This window comes from Periplaneta americana, chromosome 10 (assembly GCF_040183065.1).
Source record: "Periplaneta americana isolate PAMFEO1 chromosome 10, P.americana_PAMFEO1_priV1, whole genome shotgun sequence".
In the NCBI taxonomy this organism is placed as follows: Eukaryota; Metazoa; Arthropoda; class Insecta; order Blattodea; family Blattidae; genus Periplaneta; species Periplaneta americana.
The window spans coordinates 32,486,599-32,495,593 of NC_091126.1; the positions used below are offsets into that span (position 1 = coordinate 32,486,599).

At 36.0% G+C, this 8,995-nt stretch overlaps 2 long non-coding RNA genes across 2 annotated transcripts in view; both read right to left on the bottom strand.

Annotated features, from left to right (window-relative positions):
- The window catches only part of LOC138707566 (uncharacterized), a 33,106-nt gene extending 32,214 nt beyond the window's left edge, over nt 1-892 (bottom strand). Inside the window, exon 1 of the long non-coding RNA XR_011334277.1 lies at nt 795-892. This is a non-coding gene — a long non-coding RNA (uncharacterized lncRNA). The remainder of the gene's footprint in view (nt 1-794) is intronic.
- Nucleotides 893-1,031: 139 nt separating this feature from the next.
- LOC138707567 (uncharacterized) lies at nt 1,032-8,694 on the bottom strand. Its single transcript, XR_011334278.1, has 2 exons — nt 8,443-8,694; nt 1,032-1,080 (listed from the first exon to the last, which is right to left on the bottom strand). It is a non-coding gene; the product is annotated as an uncharacterized lncRNA (long non-coding RNA).
- Nucleotides 8,695-8,995: the final 301 nt, after the last annotated feature.

The window sequence follows — 8,995 nt, forward strand, 5'->3', positions numbered from 1 at the left end:
AATATTTTAAAAGATTTTATGTGGTGTAATATACCCCAAATCCTATCTTTTATCAAAGACCTTTGATGAAATATTTTATCATAATATTCTTTGTCAAAGAATTTTGATAGTGTAATAGCAGCCCCACAGAGACTGTATTTTCTTTGTGATGCACCATTATTTGGACTCATTTTGAAAAACAAATCAAAAACGAAAATGCTTGAAACAGTAGCTGATCATTGATCGAACAGTACACACAAGCACAAACCCACGCCAACTCAATTCATAAGTAGCTGATAGAAGCGGAAACTTGGGCTCATGCTTTGATACAAACAAGTCCACCGCACTAAACCGCTCCACAAGCAGTCCGCCGCTACCCGTGTGGTGATGCATGGTGATGTCATGGGCTAGTTCCGTGCGACACTGCTTAGTGTCATTGGGCTGCAGTGATAAAGCAGATCGTGGACTGGGCCTTTATGCACGACTCTGGTTCTGAACCCAATTACACTGGTCTCATGTTTGTGAGGTTTTCCACCTGTGTGCATTAACTGATGCTTCTTTCAATTTCCTAAAATGTTTAAGTCTTTTCTACAAACCTCACATATGACAGTTTGCCCCTGATATGTATGAAACAGCGTTGCTGTAGGTTAGAATAACCAGCAAACTATTTTCCGCAGAAACTACATGTGTGAGTTAGCAAGTGTTTCATTAAGTCTTTACTCCTTTCTACATTATCTAAATACATAAAGCCTCAAGCCATTATGATACCAAAATATGCTTCTTCAGTAGCGTGATGGTAGTAATAAATCTCTTACCGCAGAGGAAACAAAGATGTGGTTTCTTTTCCCTATGTATTATGCTGTGGATCCTCAAGCTGCCAGTTTGATTAAATCTTCTTTCACACACACCACAGCCTGTTGCCAATATTTCCAACAGGATGGGATATGTTCAATCCTCTAGAAACAATATTAACTGGAGCTGTATGATTCTCTATCTTCAATTCATGTTCACTATCACTGACATCAGTCTTCTCTTCCTTCAGAGTGGGCTGGCAAAAAAAAAAGGTGGGGGGGATCCCAACCGTAGGCAGAAGAAAATTTCCTGTTGATAAAAAACAATTATTAGTCTCCAAAATATAGCATTAATGTGACCGTAAATTTTGCGAAACTGAGTGTTAACTTGCTTTCAATTTTAAAATGTGTTTCAGAAACTCTCTAAAGAAGATACTATGGCTTAGCTATAGTGAGCCACGGTAGTGCTGTAAATTAGTGAATACAAGATGAGTATTTTCCCTGGACAATACAAATGGAGTAAAAATCAGTATTTCACCGAGCACCAAATTTGTGGTAAAACAGTTGAAGTACACACTACTGTAGATCACTATAATTGTTCCAAGCTTACAATCAATCATTACACAATGCTATTTTTAAACCACTTATATAACCTAAAAATTACATTCATAGCCTAATAATAAAATAAAACTTTGCAAAATGTCAACCTCCTGGGTCATAATGTCAACCTCATGGCTATTTTTTATACCAGGAGGCTGATGCCTTTACCTGGAGGTTGGCTATCATCTTACATTGTAATTAGGCATTTTATTTGCTGAAGTACTATTTAACAATCTGTCAGTAGGCCTATGTAATGACATAGCGGTGAATTTTGGATCTTGCACATTTTCTAGAAAATGACTCCAAAAAAGAAACAGAACATCAAAGATTGGAGAGGCTGAAAAAGAAAAGAGAAGCCGAAAAACAAAGACAGAAAAAATAAAAAGCAATCCCCAGATTTAATGCTTGAAGATATGAAAAGGGAAGAAAAATGGAAGAACAGAAAGAAAAAAGTCATTAACCAGAAAACTAAGAGGGAGAAAAGACTTCAATGAAAGAGATGGTGACTACAACAACGAAAGCACAGAGAAAAAAGGATTCTTCTCCCAGTTCAGTGAATGAGCCCTTGGTAGAAGCTTTGGGCATAGGAAAACCACAACCTGAACCATCAGAACATAAAGATGAGTCTATTATAAGTGCGCAACATACTCTTCAGATTCACATTCAGATGAAGTCAGAAATAAATACAAAGTTGATGGTCGAAGATTATCCGGCAAAGAAAAGAGAAGAATCCAAACTAACAAAACGTAAGAAAGATAATTGGAAATTCTTAAAAAGGAACTAATTAAAGCCAGAAAACAAGCTGAAATGTACAGAAAGCACAACAAAAGACTGAGACATGGTCAGGAAAAAGTGGAAGTAAACGATATAGGCTACCAAGAACAAAAGTAAGGATAAGAGTATTCTTGAAAGGCAGAGAATTTGATCATGATGTGAAAAGAAAGTTAGTGTTTGGAGAAGCCATAAAAGCTGAAAAATATTTGAAAAAAAAAAAAAAAAATCTGTTTCAGGGAGAATTTTAAAGAAGTATGAAAGCTTGACAAAATTTACATTTTATACAAGAGTCAAATATGTCCCACAATAAGGTAACAATGTTTCAAAATACTATTAAAATAACCGTAATAAACAGTTTTAATATATTTTATGCTCGATCATGCCGAAATGTAGTAATTATACACCTGGTAGCAGTCCTTTAATGCATGTCATTAAAGTACACCTATTCATTAAAGTTCAGGTTTTCGATTATTCTCGGATATGCAATCGAAAAACGACTAGAGAAACGTAACAGAGGCTGGAAATCCAATACTGTCGCAGAAGGTTATGTTCTGTTACTATAATAATTAGCGTTAATTGTAAATAATATTCAAATAAATTCAATTTGTCATCTCGTTTTTCAATTCTAAATCAATTTCCAGGTTATATCAAGACTAATGTTCTCTAGGTTATATCAAGGTCAATGACATTCGTGTTTCGGAAAAAATCAATACTTTCGCGTCTGCGCACATCTCACAATTCAGGTCAGTTCCGCTCGTCACTTACATAACCATAACATGAATACTTCTGAATAATTTCAAGTTAGAAATATGGTCGAGCATAAAAAGTCGTATGAAACTTGCCTATAATGGTAATTAAGACGCTCGTATGAAAATTATGAAACTCGCTTGCGCTCATTTCATAAACAAACATACTCGCGTCTTAATTACTACCATTATAGGTTCGTTGCATAATGTACTATTATGCCATCCTAGCATTATAAACAGGTTGTTACTACATTCAATATTGTAGCCTACGTAACTGGCTTATTATGGCACACATGCCAATAATAGCAATAACATATTTGCTATGATGTAATATTTGAATGCTTGGGTGGGGGATGCATGCAACTCGTCTGACTATCTTGCTTACCACTTCTACATGCTACGTAACAAGAAATGCAGGACAGAAGGTAACGTATAATTTATTTCCAATCTTTAACAATTTTGTATCACTTTTGTAATATCACATAAAACAGTTCCGTAGTTCAGAGAAATTATATTAACAAAATATAGGAACATTTGTAACATAAAATTTGATACCTAAGGTATAACTAGAGTTTGTAATATCACAGTCTAGTATACAGTCACGAAGCTTGAGTTGTGAGGGTGCTAGGAACAATAGACTGTGCCGGTTCTATTTCGCATTGTCTGTAATAAGGTGATATTAGCGATCCTAGTGGTTAGCAACTATCTATGGATGCATATTTACTACATATTGAGCTTCGTGACTGTATATACTAGACTGTGGTAATATCTGCAAAGTAATTCATTTCTCTTTATTCGATGCCAATGCCAGGCGCAACTAATCGATATGATCAGTACCAACATATCAACACTTTTGTCAGTTATGGATGCCGAAATATTTCATAATTTATTTCCTACGATTTATAATGCTAAGATGCCTGGAAGTGTTGTATCCAACTCGTGGATAATCTTATTATGACACTTGTGAAAATTATCACACTCACCATCGTTTGTGAGACAAACATTCACTCATGCCATCAACAAGATTATCCACTTGTTGCATAAACAATTTTTAATGGTAAATTCATTCAGAAACATTTTAAAAGAAATAGAATCTGAATAACTGATTACTTATATTGTTTTTTACTTGGTTATTTAACGATGCTGTATCAACTACTGAGTTATTTTGAGCCAATGAAATTGGTGATAGCGAGATAGTATTTGGCGAGATGAGGCCGAGGATTCGCCATAGATTACCAGACATTTGCCTTATAGTTGGGAAAAACCTTGGAGAAAACCCAATCAGGTAATCAGCCCAAGTGGGAACTGAACCCACGCCCAATTGTAAATTAAAAGTCAATTAATCTATTTTATTTTTATTGAAGACTAAACCATTAGTTTCAAACGATTTTTAACTCATGAAGTGTTTCCCTTTCAAGCTACTGAAGGTTTATATTACCACGGAATACTGTGGTGTTACCAGCATAAAGCACTACGTCAGAATGAATATTGGAACCAATATTAATGGCAATCAAGAACACAATTGGCCCATGTACAGATTCTTGTGGAATTCCATACTGAACATACATTATATAAGATTTATTATAATTAACGACACCATACTGCTTACATTCAAATAAATAACGATCGCTAAGTAGTGATACTCACGTATCTACAAAAATGGTAATTTAGTTTAACTACAATATTATTTAGATTAATTGCGTTGTTTTATTATCTTCATAAACTTGGGTAGTTAACTAATATTTTCTCCTCAAGTAGATCTTGGAAAGCAGAAACACATATCAAAAGTCTTGCTCAGAAAAAAAAAAGACACGATTTAAAAAAATTCACCATTTCCAAATGCGTTAAGTAGGCATACATTCCTCGTAAGATGGTTTAAGTTACTGCGCTATACTGTGGTTTGGCCTAAATCCATTTTACGTTCATAATATAAAAGATAATATTCAAATATTCATTAATTTGCTCTTCCATCAGAAATTAAGAATTTTGAAAGACAGATTGGCTATAATTACTATGTTCATCCTAAAAACAAAACCATCTCTACAAGCAATAGAGCTTCTGGGTGCTTGGACTTTAATCTGCTATGTGCAACATCATTAAATAGGATCCATGTTATCAAACCAGGAATAATCACAATCTGAACACTTGTTAGAGTGTGCCAAACTATAAATAACAAAGTATTACATATTAAGACTAAACTAGCACCGAGGTAGTTTCCTTCGCACTCCGCTTAGGCCTATATGAATCTGTGACAGGTTAGGTTTGGTTAGTTTAGGGTTTCGTTACCTGTATGCCTTGCATATAAGATCAACTGTTTCTTTACCAAAAAAAAAAAGTGCCGGTAATTCTAAAGATACGCTGGAAAGGTATTATGTCATGAAAAAGAGAGGAGCTAATGTCTGATTTAAATTTCTTTATGGGTTAGAAGTGTTAAATGAGGGGATAGCTAAGTGACATTAAGCCGAATTATGTGACGAGGTTAGTGGGTAAGTTGATGGGATTATTTAAGTGATATGAGACCGAGGAATTGTATATCATACCTTTCCATCGTATCTTTAACCCTCAACTACTATCCTTATTTTTTTTTACATGACTACTATCGTGGGGTCATAAGTGACCCGGTTGCAAAATATAATAAAAACAGACTTTATATTTAACATTTATTTTTTCAATTGAAAACATGAAGAAGTCACATATATGGAGACACAATGCCACCAAATTTGTAACATCATTACTTTAATTGTGCGAAAAAAGTATGTGCAAATAAAAACATACAAATTCTATCTAAAATAATACACTGTGACATTTTTTTAAAAATTGTCCTCTTTCTAGTGAACCTGCAGGAGAGATATGTCCACACTTATTTCAAAGAAACATGGTTGAATTACTGCAAAGAAAAAAATACTTTGGTAATTCTTGTATATAAAATTTAACAGAGGTGTACAAATGTTTTTTTTTTTTCTTAAAAAATGTAATAACTATATTTGTCCATGGAAAACATAAAACGAAACAAATGAGGAGAATTCGGCTGACACTGTGGATCCTGTCCCGACATAGCTCTGTTGAAAAAAGCGCTCATCGCGCAGATCTGAGTGGTCCCGAGTTCGACTCCCAGTGCCGGAACGAATTTTTCTCAACTTAGTCATAGCAGATGATTCGCTATTCAGAATGACTCTTGCACGTAATTCGGTCACATACATTGCATACAGTCGGGTGTTTCTTGTCGCTGTAGCGTGGGCAAATGCAACATCGTCTTCGCTTTGGTGGACCTTCAAGTTGTGTGTCAGCATCAGATAATACTGCTGTTGCAAATCTGGCTATCATCTGCCGAACTTCTCTTGGAAGTGTGGAAATATTTGCGGGCACCTTAAGGTGATCCAATATAAGTTCCATCCCTAGGCCCTTAATAAAATTGTGACGACTTTTCATAGCCTTTATCACTAGCTCTTAGGGTAATGTGACCATTCACGGTTGAAATATCTAACATAACATACCAGATAGCTAAAGGCCATCTTTTATCTTCGTCCAGTCCTATAAAGTGCACATTTCTGGTCGAGAGCATCGACACCACTCTGTGTTGCATTATAGACCATTATCATGTCAGGTTTTCCAGAGGAATGGATAGCACTGTCGTGGTGCATGGAAGACACCAAATACCAGCTTTGGATTTCTTTGGCACAAAAGACACTATTGTTTTGTCTCTTGTGAATCCGAATTTCGTTGATCCAACTTCTCGTTTTTTGTCGGGCAAAAATTGTGGCAGAATTTCTTTTTTTTTTTCCGCACTGTTCCAATATACATCAAGCCGATTTTTCTTAGCTCATCCATTAGCTCCACTGATGTGAACCAGTTATCCCCTGTAACATTTCTGTTAGTTCCTGAAATTGATGACACCAAAGACAAGACAAACCTTGTTGGAACGAATAACTCCTGTGGGTTAGGACCACAAATTTTCCCCGTATATACAAATGCATTGATCAGATAATGGGTCTTGGAATCACACAAACACATATAATTTTTAGGCCATACTTTTGTAGCTTTCCTTTTAAATACACTCTGAAAGAACACCTGCCACAGAAACCAACCAGAATCCCATCAGCAGTGGTGTATTCTGAACTACAATATTTTCTGTTACAGTTGTTTATGAAACTATCGCAAACTTCTGAAATTGCAGCAAGCTTATTTCCTTGTCTTTTTCTTTCTTCTCTAGTTTCAATATTATCAAATCTAAGAGCTAACAGAAGAAACAAATACCGCTCCTTGGTCATAGTAGCTCTGAATATATCTCTTCCTGTTCCATCTGTAGCGAAGAATGAGTCTACATCCTCATGGTTTGAAATGAATATCCCTGCCAAGAATACCAGACCAATAAATGCTTTCAATTCCAGCTCGTCTAGGTGTCTAGTGAACGTTGCAGTTTCACCGTAACTGGCAGCCATTTCATCGAGTTTCTTATTTGTATGATTGATAATTGTGTGAAGGATATCATCTGTTATGAAGAGAGTCCAAGCTTGAAGAGAAGTTCTTGGTTTGATATCACGCGCAGGACCCCTAAGACCAGACAAATGAGTAATGATATTGTGATTTCGAGTTTTCGATGCAGAAGGATAATTCTGTGACCACTTATATCTATTCCTCCCAAAAAAGCTACCAGCAGAAGTATTATCAGTATCACCTTCTGCATCACGTTCATGTTCATTTTCACTCTCAGAAATTTCTGATCCAGTATTGTGATCGCTATGCTCACTTTCCTTATCACTTAGTCATCATCTTCATTTTTAGCTTCAGTCTCGTCACCAGCGATACTAGCATTGTCAATAAAGTCATTTATTTCATCAGATGCAACGAAATTCCCGTCTATTATAACACCTTCACTCGACATACCGAAGAAAATAAAGTTACGCAACTACTATTGTGGGGTCACAGGTGACCCAAACACGCATTTACTTGTAAACCACTAACAATAAAAACCCCACGACTTGTCTCTGGTGAAATCTCACTGCGATGTGAGAATACATGGAGTGGCATGACTCAGAATGGCGCGCATGCGCAGAAACAAAAGAAAGAAAATGGCGTGGGTCAAATATGACCCCACCATAGTAGTTGAGGGTTAAAATTGCCAAAATCCCTTACAAATTCAAAGATTTTCACTTCTGAAATCACCGGTACTGCCTCGGCGTTAGTTTCACTGAATAAACTTTCCTGCCAAAACTGTATATCGTCGTTGTTTTTATGAAACCTCTTATGTAACAGTAGGCCTATAGAAAATAATTTTTCAGGAGAAAGAAAAAATGGAAAAAAAATCAATGGACGTGCATAAGAATATGTAATAATTCGGCAGAAACACTGGTAAATATGATGAACGTAGATTACATTATTGAGGATCAGTGTAGGCCTATTAATATTTAACTTTTTTTCTGGCCTCCTGAAAAATTATTTTCTGTACTTTCAGACAGGAGGTTTCATAAAAACGACGATATGTTAATGGTTTCAATAAAGTAATTAAAGAAATTGCTTAAAAGCAAGGTAGGTATTTTACAAAGACGACTTACTGTTCAACCGACTGTAAATAATCACAAAGCTTCAAGCAATGCATTTCATGGAGCTGATCTAGATTGATGCAAGAACAATATGAACTTGAAGACACTTTCAGCAGATGCAGAGAGAAAAAAAAAAGCAGGAAATGCACGAAGACAATGTCAAATGTGACCAAATTTCTTCTGCACAAACGCCATGATGAAGTATGGTGGACTGCATCACTGCATGGTCGCATGGATCAACGTTGGGATGGATGAATATGAACTACAACCACATGTTACACTGCCCGATCGATACTGCAGGTCCTCATTATACCAACACTTTATTTGTACTCTAAAATTAGATCACACAGACGGAGGTAGAGCGATTTTCTTGTGTGGGGGGGGGGGGAGGAACAATAGGATGATAAAACAAGTCAATTCACAAAATACGCACTCTGAGCTTACGAATACGCCCACACTCATAAAAAAAAGACAATTATGTATCGGCACATTTACATACACAATGAAAAAATAAACATTCATTTTGCCCTCCCCTTCCACGCTGGGGCCCCCTGGGATCTTATAA